This window comes from Styela clava, chromosome 7 (genome assembly GCF_964204865.1).
Source record: "Styela clava chromosome 7, kaStyClav1.hap1.2, whole genome shotgun sequence".
Lineage (NCBI taxonomy): Eukaryota > Metazoa > Chordata > Ascidiacea > Stolidobranchia > Styelidae > Styela > Styela clava.
The window spans coordinates 1,076,974-1,100,452 of record NC_135256.1 but is presented as its reverse complement, the minus strand read 5'-3'; the positions used below and the strand labels follow the sequence as shown (position 1 = coordinate 1,100,452).

Sequence of the window (23,479 nt, the reverse complement as noted above, 5' to 3'; positions counted from 1 at the left end):
TCAGCAGTTTCGATGTCCAATTCTTGCACTGTAGATCCAGTTATGTTGGTTTCTGAATCACAAAAGTATTGAATGAAATTATGTTCATGTTCAGCATATGACTTCCTAATACTCTTTTATTCATTATAAAATTATTATTTATACTCCCGACACAACGATTCCAGAATTTCAAATTTGGCTCCAATCACAGAGGGAGATTGGAATTGATGAAACTAAATAACAAAATGGGGGTTGTTCATGGTTAGGTAAGGGTGAATAAAAATTTACTTAAATACTTAGAGTGGGGGGGTGCAACCAGTAGGTTAGGGTGAGTAAAAACTTGACTAAATACTGAAAGTGAGGGGGTGTTCACAGTAGGTTAGGGTGAGTAAAAACTTGACTAAATACTGAAAGTGAGGGGGTGTTCACAGTAGGTTAGGGTGAGTAAAAATTCAACTCAATAATGAAAGTGAGGGGGTGTTCACAGTAGGTTAGGGTGAGTAAAAACTTGACTAAATACTGAAAGTGAGGGGGTGTTCACAGTAGGTTAAGGTGAGTAAAAATGCAGCTCAATAATGAAAGTGAGGGGGTGTTCACAGTAGGTTAGAGTGAGTAAAAACTTGACTAAATACTGAAAGTGAGGGGGTGTTCACAGTAGGTTATGGTGAGTAAAAATTCATCTCAATAATGAAAGTGAGGGGGTGTTCATAGTAGGTTAGGGTGAGTAAAAATTCAGCTCAATAATGAAAGCGAGGGGGTGTTCACAGTAGGTAAGGGTGAGTAAAAACTTGACTTAATACTGAAAGTGAGGGGATGTTCACAGTAGGTTAGGGTGAGTAAAAATTCAGCGCAATAATGAAAGTCAGGGGGTGTTCACAGTAGGTTAGGGTGAGTAAAAATTCAGCGCAATAATGAAAGTCAGGGGGTGTTCACAGTAGGTTAGGGTGAGTAAAAACTTGACTAAATACTGAAAGTGAGGGGATGTTCACAGTAGGTTAGGGTGAGTAAAAATTCAGCTCAATAATGAAAGTGAGGGGGTGTTCACAGTAGGTTAGGGTGAGTAAAAACTTGACTAAATAATGAAAGTGCGGGGGTGTTCACAGTAGGTTAGGGTGAGTAAAAATTCAGCTCAATAATGAAAGTGAGGGGGTGTTCACAGTAGGTTAGGGTGAGTGGAAATTCAGCTCAATAATGAAAGTGAGGGGGTGTTCCCGAAGTATGCGAACCAAGATGGCGGACATCGGAACGTAACATGGGTAACAGGATTTTTTTCCAATTTTCCTTTTTTTAGTCCTATTATCAGTTCGAAGACTAGCCAAGAGCCTCCCGTAGTATTTATACCTAAAATTATGGCCTAACCTCAACCTAGTACACATATTACATTCTGATGTCCGCCATCTTGGTTCGCATAGGTCGGGAGCCCCAGTGATGGGGTGTTCACAGTAGGTTAGGGTGAGTAAAAATTCAGCTCAATAATGAAAGTGAGGGGGTGTTCACAGTAGGTTAGGGTGAGCGGAAATTCTGCTCAATAATGAAAGTGAGGGGGTGTTCACAGTAGGTTAGGGTGAGTAAAAATTCAGCTCAATAATGAAAGTGAGAGGGGGTTCACAGTAGGTTAGGATGAGTAAAAACTTGACTAAATACTTAAAGTGAGGGGTGTTCTCAGTAGGTAGGGGTGAGTGAAAATTTATCAAATTGAAAGTGAGGGGTGTTCACAGTAGGTTGGGGTGAATGAAAATTTATCAAATTGAAAGTGAGGGGGTGTTCACAGTAAGTTAGGGTGAGTGAAAATTTGACTAAATATTGAAAGTGAGGGGGTGTTCACAGTAAGTTAGGGTGAGTGAAAATTTAAATAAATACTTAAAGTGAGGGGTGTAACCAGTAGGTTGGGGTGAGTGAAAATTTACCAAATTGAAAGTGAGGGGTGTTGTTAGTGGGTTAGGGTGAGTGAAAACTTGACTAAATATTGAAAGTGAGGGGGTGTTCACAGTAGGTTGGGGTGAGTAAAAACTTGACTAAATACTGAAAGTGAGGGGGTGTTCACAGTAGGTTAGGGTGAGTAAAAACTTGACTAAATACTGAAAGTGAGGGGATGTTCACAGTAGGTTAGGGTGAGTAAAAATTCAGCTCAATAATGAAAGTGAGGGGGTGTTCACAGTAGGTTAGGGTGAGTAAAAATTCATCTCAATAATGAAAGTGAGTGGGTGTTCACAGTAGGTTAAGGTGAGTAAAAATTCAGCTAAATAATGAAAGTGAGGGGGTGTTCACAGTAGGTTAGGGTGAGTAAAAATTCAGCTCAATAATGAAAGTGAGGGGGTGTTCACAGTAGGTTAGGGTGAGTAAAAACTTGACTAAATACTTAAAGTGAGGGGGTGTTCACAATAGGTTAGGATGAGTAAAAACTTGACTAAATACTGAAAGTGAGGGGTGTTCACAGTAGGTTAGGATGAGTAAAAACTTGACTAAATAATGAAAGTGAGGGGGTGTTCACAGTAGGTTAGGGTGAGTAAAAATTCAGCTCAATAATGAAAGTGAGGGGGTGTTCACAGTAGGTTAGGGTGAGTAAAAACTTGACTAAATACTGAAAGTGAGGGGGTGTTCACAGTAGGTTAGGGTGAGTAAAAATTCAGCTCAATAATGAAAGTGAGGGGGTGTTCACAGTAGGTTAGGGTGAGTAAAAACTTGACTAAATACTTAAAGTGAGGGGGTGTTCACAGTAGGTTAGGATGAGTAAAAACTTGACTAAATACTGAAAGTGAGGGGTGTTCACAGTAGGTCAGGGTGAGTAAAAACTTGACTAAATACTGAAAGTGTGCGGGTGTTCACAGTAGGTTAGGGTGAGTAAAAATTCAGCTAAATAATGAAAGTGAGGGGGGTTCACAGTAGGTTAGGGTGAGTAAAAACTTGACTAAATACTGAAAGTGAGGGGGTGTTCACAGTAGGTTAGGATGAGTAAAAATTCAGCTAAATAATGAAAGTGAGGGGGGTTCACAGTGGGTTGGGGTGAGTAAAAATTCAGCTAAATAATGAAAGTGAGGGGGTGTTCACAGTAGGTTAAGGTGAGTAAAAACTTGACTAAATACTTAAAGTGAGGGGGTGTTCACAGTAGGTTAGGATGAGTAAAAACTTGACTAAATACTGAAAGTGAGGGGTGTTCACAGTAGGTTAGGATGAGTAAAAACTTGACTAAATACTTAAAGTGAGGGGTGTTCTCAGTAGGTAGGGGTGAGTGAAAATTTATCAAATTGAAAGTGAGGGGTGTTCACAGTAGGTTGGGGTGAATGAAAATTTATCAAATTGAAAGTGAGGGGGGGTTCACAGTAAGTTAGGGTGAGTGAAAATTTGACTAAATATTGAAAGTGAGGGGGTGTTCACAGTAAGTTAGGGTGAGTGAAAATTTAAATAAATACTTAAAGTGAGGGGGTGTAACCAGTAGGTTGGGGTGAGTGAAAATTTACCAAATTGAAAGTGAGGGGTGTTCTTAGTGGGTTAGGGTGAGTGAAAACTTGACTAAATATTGAAAGTGAGGGGGTGTTCACAATAGGTTGGGGTGAGTAAAAACTTGACTAAATACTGAAAGTGAGGGGGTGTTCACAGTAGTTTAGAGTGAGTGAAAGTTTAACTAAATACCTAAAGTGAGGGGGTGTTCACAGTAGGTTAGAGTGAGTAAAAATTCAGCTCAATAATGAAAGTGAGGGGGTGTTCACAGTAGGTTAGGGTGAGTAAAAACTTGACTAAATACTGAAAGTGAGGGGGTGTTCACAGTAGGTTAGGGTGAGTAAAAATCCAGCTCAATAATGAAAGTGAGGGGGTGTTCACAGTAGGTTAGGGTGAGTAAAAACTTGACTAAATACTGAAAGTGAGGGGATGTTCACAGTAGGTTAGGGTGAGTAAAAATTCAGCTCAATAATGAAAGTGAGGGGGTGTTCACAGTAGGTTAGGGTGAGTAAAAACTTGACTAAACAATGAAAGTGAGGGGGTGTTCACAGTAGGTTAGGGTGAGTAAAAATTCAGCTCAATAATGAAAGTGAGGGGGTGTTCACAGTAGGTTAGGGTGAGTAAAAACTTGACTAAATACTTAAAGTGAGGGGGTGTTCACAGTAGGTTAGGATGAGTAAAAACTTGACTAAATACTGAAAGTGAGGGGTGTTCACAGTAGGTTAGGGTGAGTAAAAACTTGATTAAATACTGAAAGTGAGAAGGTGTTCTCAGTAGGTTAGGGTGAGTGAAAATTGAAAATTAATACCCAAAGTGAAAGGTTGTTCACAGTAGGTTAGGGTGAGTAAAAACTTGATTAAATACTGAAAGTGAGGGGTGTTCACAGTAGGTTAGGGTGAGTAAAAACTTGATTAAATACAGAAAGTGAGAAGGTGTTCTCAGTAGGTTAGGGTGAGTGAAAATTCGAAATTAATACCCAAAGTGAGAGGTTGTTCACAGTAGGTTAGGGTGAGTAAAAACTTGACTAAATACTGAAAGTGAGGGGTGTTCACAGTAGGTTAGGGTGAGTAAAAACTTGACTAAATACTGAAAGTGAGGGGTGTTCACAGTAGGTTAGGGTGAGTAAAAACTTGATTAAATACTGAAAGTGAGAAGGTGTTCTCAGTAGGTTAGGGTGAGTGAAAATTGAAAATTAATACCCAAAGTGAAAGGTTGTTCACAGTAGGTTAGGGTGAGTAAAAACTTGATTAAATACTGAAAGTGAGGGGTGTTCACAGTAGGTTAGGGTGAGTAAAAACTTGATTAAATACAGAAAGTGAGAAGGTGTTTTCAGTAGGTTAGGGCGAATAAAAATTGAAAATTAATACTTAAAGTGAGGGGGTGTTCACAGTAGGTTAGGGTGAGTAAAAATTTACCTAAATATTGAAAGTGAGGAGTTGTACACAGTAGGTTAGGGTGATAAAATATTTTTTAAAAAATAAAATACTAAAAACTGAATACTGGAAGTGGGACGGGGGGTGTTCAAAGAAGCCCATTTTAAACCACATTCTTTCAGTAGTCCACAATTTCAAGTACCATGATAACTAACACAATAAAATACACTAGATGTACTCATGGGTACTTGGCAATATCAGTTCTCTATTCCTGCATTTGAGAAATTCAAGACGCCAGTTCAGATGGACTGAAAGATGTCCGGCCCAGATTGACATGACATAGCCAGAACTCACAAGAGGTATAAAAATTATTTACCACTAATGTTGGTTTGTTGAAGTACATTTGCAGAGATAATTGCCTCCCCTGCCGTAACGTTTGCTTGTTCAGTGGAAAAAGAAACCTCCTCAGCTCGCACACTTGTCTCTTTACTCGCTGCTATGTTTGCTACCTCTGCGACCAAAGAGACATTTTCAGCAGTTTCGATGTCCAAGTCTTGCACTGTAGATCCAGTTATGTTGGTTTCTGAATCACAAAAGTATTGAATGAAATTATGTTCATGTTCAGCATATGACTTCCTAATACTCTTTTATTCATTATAAAATTATTATTTATACTCCCGACACAACGATTCCAGAATTTCAAATTTGGCTCCAATCACAGAGGGAGTTTGGAATTGATGAAACTAAATAACAAAATGGGGGTTGTTCATGGTTAGGTAAGGGTGAATAAAAATTTACTTAAATACTTAGAGTGGGGGGGTGCAACCAGTAGGTTAGGGTGAGTAAAAACTTGACTAAATACTGAAAGTGAGGGGGTGTTCACAGTAGGTTAGGGTGAGTAAAAACTTGACTAAATACTGAAAGTGAGGGGGTGTTCACAGTAGGTTAGGGTGAGTAAAAATTCAGCTCAATAATGAAAGTGAGGGGGTGTTCACAGTAGGTTAGGGTGAGTAAAAACTTGACTAAATACTGAAAGTGAGGGGGTGTTCACAGTAGGTTAAGGTGAGTAAAAATGCAGCTCAATAATGAAAGTGAGGGGGTGTTCACAGTAGGTTAGGGTGAGTAAAAACTTGACTAAATACTGAAAGTGAGGGGGTGTTCACAGTAGGTTAGGGTGAGTAAAAATTCATCTCAATAATGAAAGTGAGGGGGTGTTCATAGTAGGTTAGGGTGAGTAAAAATTCAGCTCAATAATGAAAGCGAGGGGGTGTTCACAGTAGGTAGGGTGAGTAAAAACTTGACTTAATACTGAAAGTGAGGGGATGTTCACAGTAGGTTAGGGTGAGTAAAAATTCAGCGCAATAATGAAAGTCAGGGGGTGTTCACAGTAGGTTAGGGTGAGTAAAAATTCAGCGCAATAATGAAAGTCAGGGGGTGTTCACAGTAGGTTAGGGTGAGTAAAAACTTGACTAAATACTGAAAGTGAGGGGATGTTCACAGTAGGTTAGGGTGAGTAAAAATTCAGCTCAATAATGAAAGTGAGGGGGTGTTCACAGTAGGTTAGGGTGAGTAAAAACTTGACTAAATAATGAAAGTGCGGGGGTGTTCACAGTAGGTTAGGGTGAGTAAAAATTCAGCTCAATAATGAAAGTGAGGGGGTGTTCACAGTAGGTTAGGGTGAGTGGAAATTCAGCTCAATAATGAAAGTGAGGGGGTGTTCCCGAAGTATGCGAACCAAGATGGCGGACATCGGAACGTAACATGGGTAACAGGATTTTTTTCCAATTTTCCTTTTTTTAGTCCTATTATCAGTTCGAAGACTAGCCAAGAGCCTCCCGTAGTATTTATACCTAAAATTATGGCCTAACCTTAACCTAGTACACATATTACATTCTGATGTCCGCCATCTTGGTTCGCATAGGTCGGGAGCCCCAGTGATGGGGTGTTCACAGTAGGTTAGGGTGAGTAAAAATTCAGCTCAATAATGAAAGTGAGGGGGTGTTCACAGTAGGTTAGGGTGAGCGGAAATTCTGCTCAATAATGAAAGTGAGGGGGTGTTCACAGTAGGTTAGGGTGAGTGAAAATTTAAATAAATACTTAAAGTGAGGGGGTGTAACCAGTAGGTTGGGGTGAGTGAAAATTTACCAAATTGAAAGTGAGGGGTGTTGTTAGTGGGTTAGGGTGAGTGAAAACTTGACTAAATATTGAAAGTGAGGGGGTGTTCACAGTAGGTTGGGGTGAGTAAAAACTTGACTAAATACTGAAAGTGAGGGGGTGTTCACAGTAGGTTAGGGTGAGTAAAAACTTGACTAAATACTGAAAGTGAGGGGATGTTCACAGTAGGTTAGGGTGAGTAAAAATTCAGCTCAATAATGAAAGTGAGGGGGTGTTCACAGTAGGTTAGGGTGAGTAAAAATTCATCTCAATAATGAAAGTGAGGGGGTGTTCACAGTAGGTTAAGGTGAGTAAAAATTCAGCTAAATAATGAAAGTGAGGGGGTGTTCACAGTAGGTTAGGGTGAGTAAAAATTCAGCTCAATAATGAAAGTGAGGGGGTGTTCACAGTAGGTTAGGGTGAGTAAAAACTTGACTAAATACTTAAAGTGAGGGGGTGTTCACAATAGGTTAGGATGAGTAAAAACTTGACTAAATACTGAAAGTGAGGGGTGTTCACAGTAGGTTAGGATGAGTAAAAACTTGACTAAATAATGAAAGTGAGGGGGTGTTCACAGTAGGTTAGGGTGAGTAAAAATTCAGCTCAATAATGAAAGTGAGGGGGTGTTCACAGTAGGTTAGGGTGAGTAAAAACTTGACTAAATACTGAAAGTGAGGGGGTGTTCACAGTAGATTAGGGTGAGTAAAAATTCAGCTCAATAATGAAAGTGAGGGGGTGTTCACAGTAGGTTAGGGTGAGTAAAAACTTGACTAAATACTTAAAGTGAGGGGGTGTTCACAGTAGGTTAGGATGAGTAAAAACTTGACTAAATACTGAAAGTGAGGGGTGTTCACAGTAGGTCAGGGTGAGTAAAAACTTGACTAAATACTGAAAGTGTGCGGGTGTTCACAGTAGGTTAGGGTGAGTAAAAATTCAGCTAAATAATGAAAGTGAGGGGGGTTCACAGTAGGTTAGGGTGAGTAAAAATTCAGCTAAATAATGAAAGTGAGGGGGTGTTCACAGTAGGTTAGGGTGAGTAAAAATTCAGCTCAATAATGAAAGTGAGGGGGTGTTCACAGTAGGTTAGGGTGAGTAAAAATGCAGCTCAATAATGAAAGTGAGGGGGTGTTCACAGTAGGTTAGGGTGAGTAAAAACTTGACTAAATACTGAAAGTGAGGGGGTGTTCACAGTAGGTTAGGGTGAGTAAAAATTCATCTCAATAATGAAAGTGAGGGGGTGTTCATAGTAGGTTAGGGTGAGTAAAAATTCAGCTCAATAATGAAAGCGAGGGGGTGTTCACAGTAGGTAAGGGTGAGTAAAAACTTGACTTAATACTGAAAGTGAGGGGATGTTCACAGTAGGTTAGGGTGAGTAAAAATTCAGCGCAATAATGAAAGTCAGGGGGTGTTCACAGTAGGTTAGGGTGAGTAAAAATTCAGCGCAATAATGAAAGTCAGGGGGTGTTCAAAGTAGGTTAGGGTGAGTAAAAACTTGACTAAATACTGAAAGTGAGGGGATGTTCACAGTAGGTTAGGGTGAGTAAAAATTCAGCTCAATAATGAAAGTGAGGGGGTGTTCACAGTAGGTTAGGGTGAGTAAAAACTTGACTAAATAATGAAAGTGCGGGGGTGTTCACAGTAGGTTAGGGTGAGTAAAAATTCAGCTCAATAATGAAAGTGAGGGGGTGTTCACAGTAGGTTAGGGTGAGTGGAAATTCAGCTCAATAATGAAAGTGAGGGGGTGTTCCCGAAGTATGCGAACCAAGATGGCGGACATCGGAACGTAACATGGGTAACAGGATTTTTTTCCAATTTTCCTTTTTTTAGTCCTATTATCAGTTCGAAGACTAGCCAAGAGCCTCCCGTAGTATTTATACCTAAAATTATGGCCTAACCTTAACCTAGTACACATATTACATTCTGATGTCCGCCATCTTGGTTCGCATAGGTCGGGAGCCCCAGTGATGGGGTGTTCACAGTAGGTTAGGGTGAGTAAAAATTCAGCTCAATAATGAAAGTGAGGGGGTGTTCACAGTAGGTTAGGTTGAGCGGAAATTCTGCTCAATAATGAAAGTGAGGGGGTGTTCACAGTAGGTTAGGGTGAGTAAAAATTCAGCTCAATAATGAAAGTGAGAGGGGGTTCACAGTAGGTTAGGATGAGTAAAAACTTGACTAAATACTTAAAGTGAGGGGTGTTCTCAGTAGGTAGGGGTGAGTGAAAATTTATCAAATTGAAAGTGAGGGGTGTTCACAGTAGGTTGGGGTGAATGAAAATTTATCAAATTGAAAGTGAGGGGGTGTTCACAGTAAGTTAGGGTGAGTGAAAATTTGACTAAATATTGAAAGTGAGGGGGTGTTCACAGTAAGTTAGGGTGAGTGAAAATTTAAATAAATACTTAAAGTGAGGGGGTGTAACCAGTAGGTTGGGGTGAGTGAAAATTTACCAAATTGAAAGTGAGGGGTGTTGTTAGTGGGTTAGGGTGAGTGAAAACTTGACTAAATATTGAAAGTGAGGGGGTGTTCACAGTAGGTTGGGGTGAGTAAAAACTTGACTAAATACTGAAAGTGAGGGGGTGTTCACAGTAGGTTAGGGTGAGTAAAAACTTGACTAAATACTGAAAGTGAGGGGATGTTCACAGTAGGTTAGGGTGAGTAAAAATTCAGCTCAATAATGAAAGTGAGGGGGTGTTCACAGTAGGTTAGGGTGAGTAAAAATTCATCTCAATAATGAAAGTGAGGGGGTGTTCACAGTAGGTTAAGGTGAGTAAAAATTCAGCTGAATAATGAAAGTGAGGGGGTGTTCACAGTAGGTTAGGGTGAGTAAAAATTCAGCTCAATAATGAAAGTGAGGGGGTGTTCACAGTAGGTTAGGGTGAGTAAAAACTTGACTAAATACTTAAAGTGAGGGGGTGTTCACAATAGGTTAGGATGAGTAAAAACTTGACTAAATACTGAAAGTGAGGGGTGTTCACAGTAGGTTAGGATGAGTAAAAACTTGACTAAATAATGAAAGTGAGGGGGTGTTCACAGTAGGTTAGGGTGAGTAAAAATTCAGCTCAATAATGAAAGTGAGGGGGTGTTCACAGTAGGTTAGGGTGAGTAAAAACTTGACTAAATACTGAAAGTGAGGGGGTGTTCACAGTAGGTTAGGGTGAGTAAAAATTCAGCTCAATAATGAAAGTGAGGGGGTGTTCACAGTAGGTTAGGGTGAGTAAAAACTTGACTAAATACTTAAAGTGAGGGGGTGTTCACAGTAGGTTAGGATGAGTAAAAACTTGACTAAATACTGAAAGTGAGGGGTGTTCACAGTAGGTCAGGGTGAGTAAAAACTTGACTAAATACTGAAAGTGTGCGGGTGTTCACAGTAGGTTAGGGTGAGTAAAAATTCAGCTAAATAATGAAAGTGAGGGGGGTTCACAGTAGGTTAGGGTGAGTAAAAACTTGACTAAATACTGAAAGTGAGGGGGTGTTCACAGTAGGTTAGGATGAGTAAAAATTCAGCTAAATAATGAAAGTGAGGGGGGTTCACAGTGGGTTGGGGTGAGTGAAAATTCAGCTAAATAATGAAAGTGAGGGGGTGTTCACAGTAGGTTAAGGTGAGTAAAAACTTGACTAAATACTTAAAGTGAGGGGGTGTTCACAGTAGGTTAGGATGAGTAAAAACTTGACTAAATACTGAAAGTGAGGGGTGTTCACAGTAGGTTAGGATGAGTAAAAACTTGACTAAATACTTAAAGTGAGGGGTGTTCTCAGTAGGTAGGGGTGAGTGAAAATTTATCAAATTGAAAGTGAGGGGTGTTCACAGTAGGTTGGGGTGAATGAAAATTTATCAAATTGAAAGTGAGGGGGTGTTCACAGTAAGTTAGGGTGAGTGAAAATTTGACTAAATATTGAAAGTGAGGGGGTGTTCACAGTAAGTTAGGGTGAGTGAAAATTTAAATAAATACTTAAAGTGAGGGGGTGTAACCAGTAGGTTGGGGTGAGTGAAAATTTACCAAATTGAAAGTGAGGGGTGTACTTAGTGGGTTAGGGTGAGTGAAAACTTGACTAAATATTGAAAGTGAGGGGGTGTTCACAATAGGTTGGGGTGAGCAAAAACTTGACTAAATACTGAAAGTGAGGGGGTGTTCACAGTAGTTTAGAGTGAGTGAAAGTTTAACTAAATACCTAAAGTGAGGGGGTGTTCACAGTAGGTTAGAGTGAGTAAAAATTCAGCTCAATAATGAAAGTGAGGGGGTGTTCACAGTAGGTTAGGGTGAGTAAAAACTTGACTAAATACTGAAAGTGAGGGGGTGTTCACAGTAGGTTAGGGTGAGTAAAAATCCAGCTCAATAATGAAAGTGAGGGGGTGTTCACAGTAGGTTAGGGTGAGTAAAAACTTGACTAAATACTGAAAGTGAGAGGATGTTCACAGTAGGTTAGGGTGAGTAAAAATTCAGCTCAATAATGAAAGTGAGGGGGTGTTCACAGTAGGTTAGGGTGAGTAAAAACTTGACTAAACAATGAAAGTGCGGGGGTGTTCACAGTAGGTTAGGGTGAGTAAAAATTCAGCTCAATAATGAAAGTGAGGGGGTGTTCACAGTAGGTTAGGGTGAGTGGAAATTCAGCTCAATAATGAAAGTGAGGGGTGTTCCCGAAGTATGCAAACAAGATGGCGGACATCGGAACGTAACATGGGTAACAGGATTTTTTTCCAATTTTCCTTTTTTTAGTCCTATTACTAAATACTGAAATAAATACTAAAAACTGAATACTGGAAGTGGGACGGGGGGTGTTCAAAGAAGCCCATTTTAAACCACATTCTTTCAGTAGTCCACAATTTCAAGTACCATGATAACTAACACTATAAAATACACTAGATGTACTCATGGGTACTTGGCAATATCAGTTCTCTATTCCTGCATTTGAAAAATTCAAGACGCCAGTTCAGATGGACTGAAAGATGTCCGGCCCAGATTGACATGACATAGCCAGAACTCACAAGAGGTATAAAAATTATTTACCACTAATGTTGGTTTGTTGAAGTACATTTGCAGAGATAATTGCCTCCCCTGCCGTAACGTTTGCTTGTTCAGTGGAAAAAGAAACCTCCTCAGCTCGCACACTTGTCTCTTTACTCGCTGCTATGTTTGCTACCTCTGCGACCAAAGAGACATTTTCAGCAGTTTCGATGTCCAAGTCTTGCACTGTAGATCCAGTTATGTTGGTTTCTGAATCACAAAAGTATTGAATGAAATTATGTTCATGTTCAGCATATGACTTCCTAATACTCTTTTATTCATTATAAAATTATTATTTATACTCCCGACACAACGATTCCAGAATTTCAAATTTGGCTCCAATCACAGAGGGAGTTTGGAATTGATGAAACTAAATAACAAAATGGGGGTTGTTCATGGTTAGGTAAGGGTGAATAAAAATTTACTTAAATACTTAAAGTGGGGGGGTGCAACCAGTAGGTTAGGGTGAGTAAAAACTTGACTAAATACTGAAAGTGAGGGGGTGTTCACAGTAGGTTAGGGTGAGTAAAAACTTGACTAAATACTGAAAGTGAGGGGGTGTTCACAGTAGGTTAGGGTGAGTAAAAATTCAGCTCAATAATGAAAGTGAGGGGGTGTTCACAGTAGGTTAGGGTCAGTAAAAACTTGACTAAATACTGAAAGTGAGGGGGTGTTCACAGTAGGTTAAGGTGAGTAAAAATGCAGCTCAATAATGAAAGTGAGGGGGTGTTCACAGTAGGTTAGGGTGAGTAAAAACTTGACTAAATACTGAAAGTGAGGGGGTGTTCACAGTAGGTTAGGGTGAGTAAAAATTCATCTCAATAATGAAAGTGAGGGGGTGTTCATAGTAGGTTAGGGTGAGTAAAAATTCAGCTCAATAATGAAAGCGAGGGGGTGTTCACAGTAGGTAAGGGTGAGTAAAAACTTGACTTAATACTGAAAGTGAGAGAATGTTCACAGTAGGTTAGGGTGAGTAAAAATTCAGCGCAATAATGAAAGTCAGGGGGTGTTCACAGTAGGTTAGGGTGAGTAAAAATTCAGCGCAATAATGAAAGTCAGGGGGTGTTCACAGTAGGTTAGGGTGAGTAAAAATTCATCTCAATAATGAAAGTGAGGGGGTGTTCACAGTAGGTTAGGGTCAGTAAAAACTTGACTAAATACTGAAAGTGAGGGGGTGTTCACAGTAGGTTAAGGTGAGTAAAAATGCAGCTCAATAATGAAAGTGAGGGGGTGTTCACAGTAGGTTAGGGTGAGTAAAAACTTGACTAAATACTGAAAGTGAGGGGGTGTTCACAGTAGGTTAGGGTGAGTAAAAATTCATCTCAATAATGAAAGTGAGGGGGTGTTCATAGTAGGTTAGGGTGAGTAAAAATTCAGCTCAATAATGAAAGCGAGGGGGTGTTCACAGTAGGTAAGGGTGAGTAAAAACTTGACTTAATACTGAAAGTGAGAGAATGTTCACAGTAGGTTAGGGTGAGTAAAAATTCAGCGCAATAATGAAAGTCAGGGGGTGTTCACAGTAGGTTAGGGTGAGTAAAAATTCAGCGCAATAATGAAAGTCAGGGGGTGTTCACAGTAGGTTAGGGTGAGTAAAAACTTGACTAAATACTGAAAGGGAGGGGATGTTCACAGTAGGTTAGGGTGAGTAAAAATTCAGCTCAATAATGAAAGTGAGGGGGTGTTCACAGTAGGTTAGGGTGAGTAAAAACTTGACTAAATAATGAAAGTGCGGGGGTGTTCACAGTAGGTTAGGGTGAGTAAAAATTCAGCTCAATAATGAAAGTGAGGGGGTGTTCACAGTAGGTTAGGGTGAGTGGAAATTCAGCTCAATAATGAAAGTGAGGGGGTGTTCCCGAAGTATGCGAACCAAGATGGCGGACATCGGAACGTAACATGGGTAACAGGATTTTTTTCCAATTTTCCTTTTTTTAGTCCTATTATCAGTTCGAAGACTAGCCAAGAGCCTCCCGTAGTATTTATACCTAAAATTATGGCCTAACCTTAACCTAGTACACATATTACATTCTGATGTCCGCCATCTTGGTTCGCATAGGTCGGGAGCCCCAGTGATGGGGTGTTCACAGTAGGTTAGGGTGAGTAAAAATTCAGCTCAATAATGAAAGTGAGGGGGTGTTCACAGTAGGTTAGGGTGAGCGGAAATTCTGCTCAATAATGAAAGTGAGGGGGTGTTCACAGTAGGTTAGGGTGAGTAAAAATTCAGCTCAATAATGAAAGTGAGAGGGGGTTCACAGTAGGTTAGGATGAGTAAAAACTTGACTAAATACTTAAAGTGAGGGGTGTTCTCAGTAGGTAGGGGTGAGTGAAAATTTATCAAATTGAAAGTGAGGGGTGTTCACAGTAGGTTGGGGTGAATGAAAATTTATCAAATTGAAAGTAAGGGGGTGTTCACAGTAAGTTAGGGTGAGTGAAAATTTGACTAAATATTGAAAGTGAGGGGGTGTTCACAGTAAGTTAGGGTGAGTGAAAATTTAAATAAATACTTAAAGTGAGGGGGTGTAACCAGTAGGTTGGGGTGAGTGAAAATTTACCAAATTGAAAGTGAGGGGTGTTGTTAGTGGGTTAGGGTGAGTGAAAACTTGACTAAATATTGAAAGTGAGGGGGTGTTCACAGTAGGTTGGGGTGTGTAAAAACTTGACTAAATACTGAAAGTGAGGGGGTGTTCACAGTAGGTTAGGGTGAGTAAAAACTTGACTAAATACTGAAAGTGAGGGGATGTTCACAGTAGGTTAGGGTGAGTAAAAATTCAGCTCAATAATGAAAGTGAGGGGGTGTTCACAGTAGGTTAGGGTGAGTAAAAATTCATCTCAATAATGAAAGTGAGGGGGTGTTCACAGTAGGTTAAGGTGAGTAAAAATTCAGCTAAATAATGAAAGTGAGGGGGTGTTCACAGTAGGTTAGGGTGAGTAAAAATTCAGCTCAATAATGAAAGTGAGGGGGTGTTCACAGTAGGTTAGGGTGAGTAAAAACTTGACTAAATACTTAAAGTGAGGGGGTGTTCACAATAGGTTAGGATGAGTAAAAACTTGACTAAATACTGAAAGTGAGGGGTGTTCACAGTAGGTTATGATGAGTAAAAACTTGACTAAATAATGAAAGTGAGGGGGTGTTCACAGTAGGTTAGGGTGAGTAAAAATTCAGCTCAATAATGAAAGTGAGGGGGTGTTCACAGTAGGTTAGGGTGAGTAAAAACTTGACTGAATACTGAAAGTGAGGGGGTGTTCACAGTAGGTTAGGGTGAGTAAAAATTCAGCTCAATAATGAAAGTGAGGGGGTGTTCACAGTAGGTTAGGGTGAGTAAAAACTTGACTAAATACTTAAAGTGAGGGGGTGTTCACATTAGGTTAGGATGAGTAAAAACTTGACTAAATACTGAAAGTGAGGGGTGTTCACAGTAGGTCAGGGTGAGTAAAAACTTGACTAAATACTGAAAGTGTGCGGGTGTTCACAGTAGGTTAGGGTGAGTAAAAATTCAGCTAAATAATGAAAGTGAGGGGGGTTCACAGTAGGTTAGGGTGAGTAAAAACTTGACTAAATACTGAAAGTGAGGGGGTGTTCACAGTAGGTTAGGATGAGTAAAAATTCAGCTAAATAATGAAAGTGAGGGGGGTTCACAGTGGGTTGGGGTGAGTAAAAATTCAGCTAAACAATGAAAGTGAGGGGGTGTTCACAGTAGGTTAAGGTGAGTAAAAACTTGACTAAATACTTAAAGTGAGGGGGTGTTCACAGTAGGTTAGGATGAGTAAAAACTTGACTAAATACTGAAAGTGAGGGGTGTTCACAGTAGGTTAGGATGAGTAAAAACTTGACTAAATACTTAAAGTGAGGGGTGTTCTCAGTAGGTAGGGGTGAGTGAAAATTTATCAAATTGAAAGTGAGGGGTGTTCACAGTAGGTTGGGGTGAATGAAAATTTATCAAATTGAAAGTGAGGGGGTGTTCACAGTAGGTTAGGGTGAGTAAAAACTTGACTAAATACTTAAAGTGAGGGGGTGTTCACAATAGGTTAGGATGAGTAAAAACTTGACTAAATACTGAAAGTGAGGGGTGTTCACAGTAGGTTAGGATGAGTAAAAACTTGACTAAATAATGAAAGTGAGGGGGTGTTCACAGTAGGTTAGGGTGAGTAAAAATTCAGCTCAATAATGAAAGTGAGGGGGTGTTCACAGTAGGTTAGGGTGAGTAAAAACTTGACTAAATAATGAAAGTGCGGGGGTGTTCACAGTAGGTTAGGGTGAGTAAAAATTCAGCTCAATAATGAAAGTGAGGGGGTGTTCACAGTAGGTTAGGGTGAGTGGAAATTCAGCTCAATAATGAAAGTGAGGGGGTGTTCCCGAAGTATGCGAACCAAGATGGCGGACATCGGAACGTAACATGGGTAACAGGATTTTTTTCCAATTTTCCTTTTTTTAGTCCTATTATCAGTTCGAAGACTAGCCAAGAGCCTCCCGTAGTATTTATACCTAAAATTATGGCCTAACCTTAACCTAGTACACATATTACATTCTGATGTCCGCCATCTTGGTTCGCATAGGTCGGGAGCCCCAGTGATGGGGTGTTCACAGTAGGTTAGGGTGAGTAAAAATTCAGCTCAATAATGAAAGTGAGGGGGTGTTCACAGTAGGTTAGGGTGAGCGGAAATTCTGCTCAATAATGAAAGTGAGGGGGTGTTCACAGTAGGTTAGGGTGAGTAAAAATTCAGCTCAATAATGAAAGTGAGAGGGGGTTCACAGTAGGTTAGGATGAGTAAAAACTTGACTAAATACTTAAAGTGAGGGGTGTTCTCAGTAGGTAGGGGTGAGTGAAAATTTATCAAATTGAAAGTGAGGGGTGTTCACAGTAGGTTGGGGTGAATGAAAATTTATCAAATTGAAAGTAAGGGGGTGTTCACAGTAAGTTAGGGTGAGTGAAAATTTGACTAAATATTGAAAGTGAGGGGGTGTTCACAGTAAGTTAGGGTGAGTGAAAATTTAAATAAATACTTAAAGTGAGGGGGTGTAACCAGTAGGTTGGGGTGAGTGAAAATTTACCAAATTGAAAGTGAGGGGTGTTGTTAGTGGGTTAGGGTGAGTGAAAACTTGACTAAATATTGAAAGTGAGGGGGTGTTCACAGTAGGTTGGGGTGTGTAAAAACTTGACTAAATACTGAAAGTGAGGGGGTGTTCACAGTAGGTTAGGGTGAGTAAAAACTTGACTAAATACTGAAAGTGAGGGGATGTTCACAGTAGGTTAGGGTGAGTAAAAATTCAGCTCAATAATGAAAGTGAGGGGGTGTTCACAGTAGGTTAGGGTGAGTAAAAATTCATCTCAATAATGAAAGTGAGGGGGTGTTCACAGTAGGTTAAGGTGAGTAAAAATTCAGCTAAATAATGAAAGTGAGGGGGTGTTCACAGTAGGTTAGGGTGAGTAAAAATTCAGCTCAATAATGAAAGTGAGGGGGTGTTCACAGTAGGTTAGGGTGAGTAAAAACTTGACTAAATACTTAAAGTGAGGGGGTGTTCACAATAGGTTAGGATGAGTAAAAACTTGACTAAATACTGAAAGTGAGGGGTGTTCACAGTAGGTTAGGATGAGTAAAAACTTGACTAAATAATGAAAGTGAGGGGGTGTTCACAGTAGGTTAGGGTGAGTAAAAATTCAGCTCAATAATGAAAGTGAGGGGGTGTTCACAGTAGGTTAGGGTGAGTAAAAACTTGACTGAATACTGAAAGTGAGGGGGTGTTCACAGTAGGTTAGGGTGAGTAAAAATTCAGCTCAATAATGAAAGTGAGGGGGTGTTCACAGTAGGTTAGGGTGAGTAAAAACTTGACTAAATACTTAAAGTGAGGGGGTGTTCACATTAGGTTAGGATGAGTAAAAACTTGACTAAATACTGAAAGTGAGGGGTGTTCACAGTAGGTCAGGGTGAGTAAAAACTTGACTAAATACTGAAAGTGTGCGGGTGTTCACAGTAGGTTAGGGTGAGTAAAAATTCAGCTAAATAATGAAAGTGAGGGGGGTTCACAGTAGGTTAGGGTGAGTAAAAACTTGACTAAATACTGAAAGTGAGGGGGTGTTCACAGTAGGTTAGGATGAGTAAAAATTCAGCTAAATAATGAAAGTGAGGGGGGTTCACAGTGGGTTGGGGTGAGTAAAAATTCAGCTAAACAATGAAAGTGAGGGGTGTTCACAGTAGGTTAAGGTGAGTAAAAACTTGACTAAATACTTAAAGTGAGGGGGTGTTCACAGTAGGTTAGGATGAGTAAAAACTTGACTAAATACTGAAAGTGAGGGGTGTTCACAGTAGGTTAGGATGAGTAAAAACTTGACTAAATACTTAAAGTGAGGGGTGTTCTCAGTAGGTAGGGGTGAGTGAAAATTTATCAAATTGAAAGTGAGGGGTGTTCACAGTAGGTTGGGGTGAATGAAAATTTATCAAATTGAAAGTGAGGGGGTGTTCACAGTAAGTTAGGGTGAGTGAAAATTTGACTAAATATTGAAAGTGAGGGGGTGTTCACAGTAAGTTAGGGTGAGTGAAAATTTAAATAAATACTTAAAGTGAGGGGGTGTAACCAGTAGGTTGGGGTGAGTGAAAATTTACCAAATTGAAAGTGAGGGGTGTACTTAGTGGGTTAGGGTGAGTGAAAACTTGACTAAATATTGAAAGTGAGGGGGTGTTCACAATAGGTTGGGGTGAGTAAAAACTTGATTAAATACTGAAAGTGAGGGGGTGTTCACAGTAGTTTAGAGTGAGTGAAAGTTTAACTAAATACCTAAAGTGAGGGGGTGTTCACAGTAGGTTAGAGTGAGTAAAAATTCAGCTCAATAATGAAAGTGAGGGGGTGTTCACAGTAGGTTAGGGTGAGTAAAAACTTGACTAAATACTGAAAGTGAGGGGGTGTTCACAGTAGGTTAGGGTGAGTAAAAATCCAGCTCAATAATGAAAGTGAGGGGGTGTTCACAGTAGGTTAGGGTGAGTAAAAACTTGACTAAATACTGAAAGTGAGGGGATGTTCACAGTAGGTTAGGGTGAGTAAAAATTCAGCTCAATAATGAAAGTGAGGGGGTGTTCACAGTAGGTTAGGGTGAGTGAAAATTCAGCTCAATAATGAAAGTGAGGAGGTGTTCACAGTAGGTTAGGGTGAGTAAAAACTTGACTAAATACTGAAAGTGAGGGGATGTTCACAGTAGGTTAAGGTGAGTAAAAATTCAGCTCAATAATGAAAGTGAGGGGGTGTTCACAGTAGATTAGGGTGAGTAAAAACTTGACTAAATACTGAAAGTGAGGGGGTGTTCACAGTAGGTTAGGGTGAGTAAAAATTCAGCTCAATAATGAAAGTGAGGGGGTGTTCACAGTAGGTTAGGGTGAGTAAAAACTTGACTAAATACTGAAAGTGAGGGGGTGTTCACAGTAGGTTAGGGTGAGTAAAAATTCAGCTCAATAATGAAAGTGAGGGGGTGTTCACAGTAGGTTAGGGTGAGTAAAAACTTGACTAAATACTGAAAGTGAGGGGATGTTCACAGTAGGTTAAGGTGAGTAAAAATTCAGCTCAATAATGAAAGTGAGGGGGTGTTCACAGTAGATTAGGGTGAGTAAAAACTTGACTAAATACTGAAAGTGAGGGGGTGTTCACAGTAGGTTAGGGTGAGTAAAAATTCAGCTCAATAATGAAAGTGAGGGGGTGTTCACAGTAGGTAAGGGTGAGTAAAAACTTGACTAAATACTGAAAGTGAGGGGGTGTTCACAGTAGGTTAAGGTGAGTAAAAATTCAGCTCAATAATGAAAGTGAGGGGGTGTTCACAGTAGGTTAGGGTGAGTAAAAACTTGACTAAATACTGAAAGTGAGGGGGTGTTCACAGTAGGTTAGGGTGAGTAAAAATTCAGCTCAATAATGAAAGTGAGGGGGTGTTCACAGTAGGTTAGGGTGAGTAAAAATTCAGCTCAATAATGAAAGTGAGGGGGTGTTCACAGTAGGTAAGGGTGAGTAAAAACTTGACTAAATACTGAAAGTGAGGGGATGTTCACAGTAGGTTAGGGTGAGTAAAAATTCAGCGCAATAATGAAAGTGAGGAGGTGTTCACAGTAGGTTAGGGTGAGTAAAAACTTGACTAAATACTGAAAGTGAGTGGATGTTCACAGTAGGTTAGGGTGAGTAAAAATTCAGCTCAATAATGAAAGTGAGGGGGTGTTCACATTAGGTTAGGGTGAGTAAAAACTTGACTAAATAATGAAAGTGCGGGGGTGTTCACAGTAGGTTAGGGTGAGTAAAAATTCAGCTCAATAATGAAAGTGAGGGGGTGTTCACAGTAGGTTAGGGTGAGTGGAAATTCAGCTCAATAATGAAAGTGAGGGGGTGTTCCCGAAGTATGCGAACCAAGATGGCGGACATCGGAACGTAACATGGGTAACAGGATTTTTTTCCAATTTTCCTTTTTTTAGTCCTATTATCAGTTCGAAGACTAGCCAAGAGCCTCCGTAGTATTTATACCTAAAATTATGGCCTAACCCTAACCTAGTACACATATTACATACCGATGTCCGCCATCTTGGTTCGCATACTTCGGGAGCCCCAGTGATGGGGTGTTCACAGTAGGTTAGGGTGAGTAAAAATTCAGCTCAATAATGAAAGTGAGGGGGTGTTCACAGTAGGTTAGGGTGAGCGGAAATTCAGCTTAATAATGAAAGTGAGGGGGTGTTCACAGTAGGTTAGGGTGAGTAAAAATTCAGCTCAATAATGAAAGTGAGAGGGTGTTCACAGTAGGTTAGGGTGAGAAAAAATTTAGCTAAATAATGAAAGTGAGGGGGTGTTCACAGTAGGTTAGGGTGAGTAAAAATTCAGCTCAATACTGAAAGTGAGGGGGTGTTCACAGTAGGTTAGGGTGAGTAAAAATTCAGCTCAATAATGAAAGTGAGGGGGTGTTCACAGTAGGTTAGGGTGAGTAAAAATTCAGCTCAATAATGAAAGTGAGAGGGTGTTCACAGTAGGTTAGGGTGAGTAAAAATTTAGCTCAATAATGAAAGTGAGGGGGTGTTCACAGTAGGTTAGGGTGAGTAAAAATTCAGCTCAATACTGAAAGTGAGGGGGTGTTCACAGTAGATTAGGGTGAGTGGAAATTCAGCTCAATAATGAAAGTGAGGGGGTGTACACAGTAGGTTAGGGTGAGTAAATATTCAGCTCAATAATGAAAGTGAGGGGGTGTTCTCAGTAGGTTAGAGTGAGTAAAAATTCAGCTAAATAATGAAAGTGAGGGGGTGTTCACAGTAGGTTAGGGTGAGTAAAAATTCAGCTAAATAATGAAAGTGAGGGGGTGTTCACAGTAGGTTAGGGTGAGTAAAAATTTACCTAAATATTGAAAGTGAGGGGTTGTACACAGTAGGTTAGGGTGAGTAAAAAATTAACTAAATACTTAAAGTGAGGGGGTGTTCTCAGTAGGTTAGAGTGAGTAAAAATTTAACTAAAAACCTAAACTGAGAGGGTGTTCACAGTAGGTTAGGGTGATAAAATATTTTTTGAAAAATAAAATACTAAAACTGAATACTGAAAGTGGGACGGGGGGTGTTCAAAGAACCCCATTTTAAACCACATTCTTTCAGTAGTCCACAATTTCAAGTACCACGATAACTAAAACTATAAAATTTACTAGATGTACTCATGGGTACTTGGCAATATCAGTTCTCTATTCCTGCATTTGAAAAACTTAAGGCGCCAGTTCAGATGGACTGAAAGATGTCCGGCCCAGATTGACATGACATAGCCAGAACTCAAATTCAAGATCTCTATCACAAGCATGCAACTTGTTGACCACAATAAAAGTAAGTTTGACAAGAGGTATAAAAACTATTTACCACTAATGTTGGTTTGTTCAAGTACATTTGCAGAGATAATTGCCTCCCCTGCCGTAACGTTTGCTTGTTCAGTGGAAACAGAAACCTCCTCAGCTCGCACACTTGTCTCGTTACTCGCTGCTATGTTTGCTATCTCTGTGACCACAGAGACATTATCAGCAGTTTCGATGTCCAAGTCTTGCACTGTAGAACCAGTAATGTTGGTTTCTGAAACACAAAAGTATTGAATGAAATTATGTTCATGTTCAGCATATGACTTACTAATACTCTTTTATTCATTATAATATTATTATTTATACTCCCGACACAACGGATTCCAGAATTTCAAATTTGGCTCCAATTACAGAGTGAGTTTGGAATTGATGAAACTAAATAACAAAATGGGGGTTGTTCATGGTTAGGTAAGGGTGAATAAAAATTTACTTAAATACTTGGAGTGGGGGGGGTGCAACCAGTAGGTTAGGGTGAGTGAAAATTTACCCAAATAATGAAAGTGAGGGGGTGTTCACAGTAGGTTAGGGTGAGTAAAAATTCAGCTAAATAATGAAAGTGAGAGGGTGTTCACCGTAGGTTAGGGTGAGTAAAAATTCAGCTAAATAATGAAAGTGAGGGGGTGTTCACAGTAGGTTAGGGTGAGTGAAAATTCAGCTAAATAATGAAAGTGAGGGGGTGTTCACAGTAGGTTAGGGTGAGTAAAAATTCAGCTAAATAATGAAAGTGAGGGGGTGTTCACAGTAGGTTAGGATGAGTAAAAACTTGACTAAATAATGAAAGTGAGGGGGTGTTCACAGTAGGTTAGGGTGAGTAAAAATTCAGCTAAATAATGAAAGTGAGGGGGTGTTCACAGTAGGTTAGGGTGAGTAAAAACTTGACTAAATACTTAAAGTGAGGGGGTGTTCACAGTAGGTTAGGATGAGTAAAAACTTGACTAAATACTGAAAGTGAGGGGTGTTCACAGTAGGTCAGGGTGAGTAAAAACTTGACTAAATACTGAAAGTGTGCGGGTGTTCACAGTAGGTTAGGGTGAGTAAAAATTCAGCTAAATAATGAAAGTGAGGGGGGTTCACAGTAGGTTAGGGTGAGTAAAAACTTGACTAAATACTGAAAGTGAGGGGGTGTTCACAGTAGGTTAGGATGAGTAAAAATTCAGCTAAATAATGAAAGTGAGGGGGGTTCACAGTGGGTTGGGGTGAGTAAAAATTCAGCTAAATAATGAAAGTGAGGGGGTGTTCACAGTAGGTTAAGGTGAGTAAAAACTTGACTAAATACTTAAAGTGAGGGGGTGTTCACAGTAGGTTAGGATGAGTAAAAACTTGACTAAATACTGAAAGTGAGGGGTGTTCACAGTAGGTTAGGATGAGTAAAAACTTGACTAAATACTTAAAGTGAGGGGTGTTCTCAGTAGGTAGGGGTGAGTGAAAATTTATCAAATTGAAAGTGAGGGGTGTTCACAGTAGGTTGGGGTGAATGAAAATTTATCAAATTGAAAGTGAGGGGGTGTTCACAGTAAGTTAGGGTGAGTGAAAATTTGACTAAATATTGAAAGTGAGGGGGTGTTCACAGTAAGTTAGGGTGAGTGAAAATTTAAATAAATACTTAAAGTGAGGGGGTGTAACCAGTAGGTTGGGGTGAGTGAAAATTTACCAAATTGAAAGTGAGGGGTGTTCTTAGTGGGTTAGGGTGAGTGAAAAC

At 39.8% G+C, this 23,479-nt stretch overlaps 1 long non-coding RNA gene across 1 annotated transcript; it reads right to left on the bottom strand.

The window, feature by feature from the left end:
• Nucleotides 1-22: 22 nt before the first annotated feature.
• On the bottom strand, nt 23-12,106 carry LOC144425052 (uncharacterized). The gene is made up of 3 exons (XR_013477225.1): nt 11,948-12,106; nt 5,167-5,373; nt 23-52 (listed from the first exon to the last, which is right to left on the bottom strand). It is a non-coding gene; the product is annotated as an uncharacterized LOC144425052 (long non-coding RNA).
• Between the last annotated feature and the right edge of the window lie 11,373 nt (nt 12,107-23,479).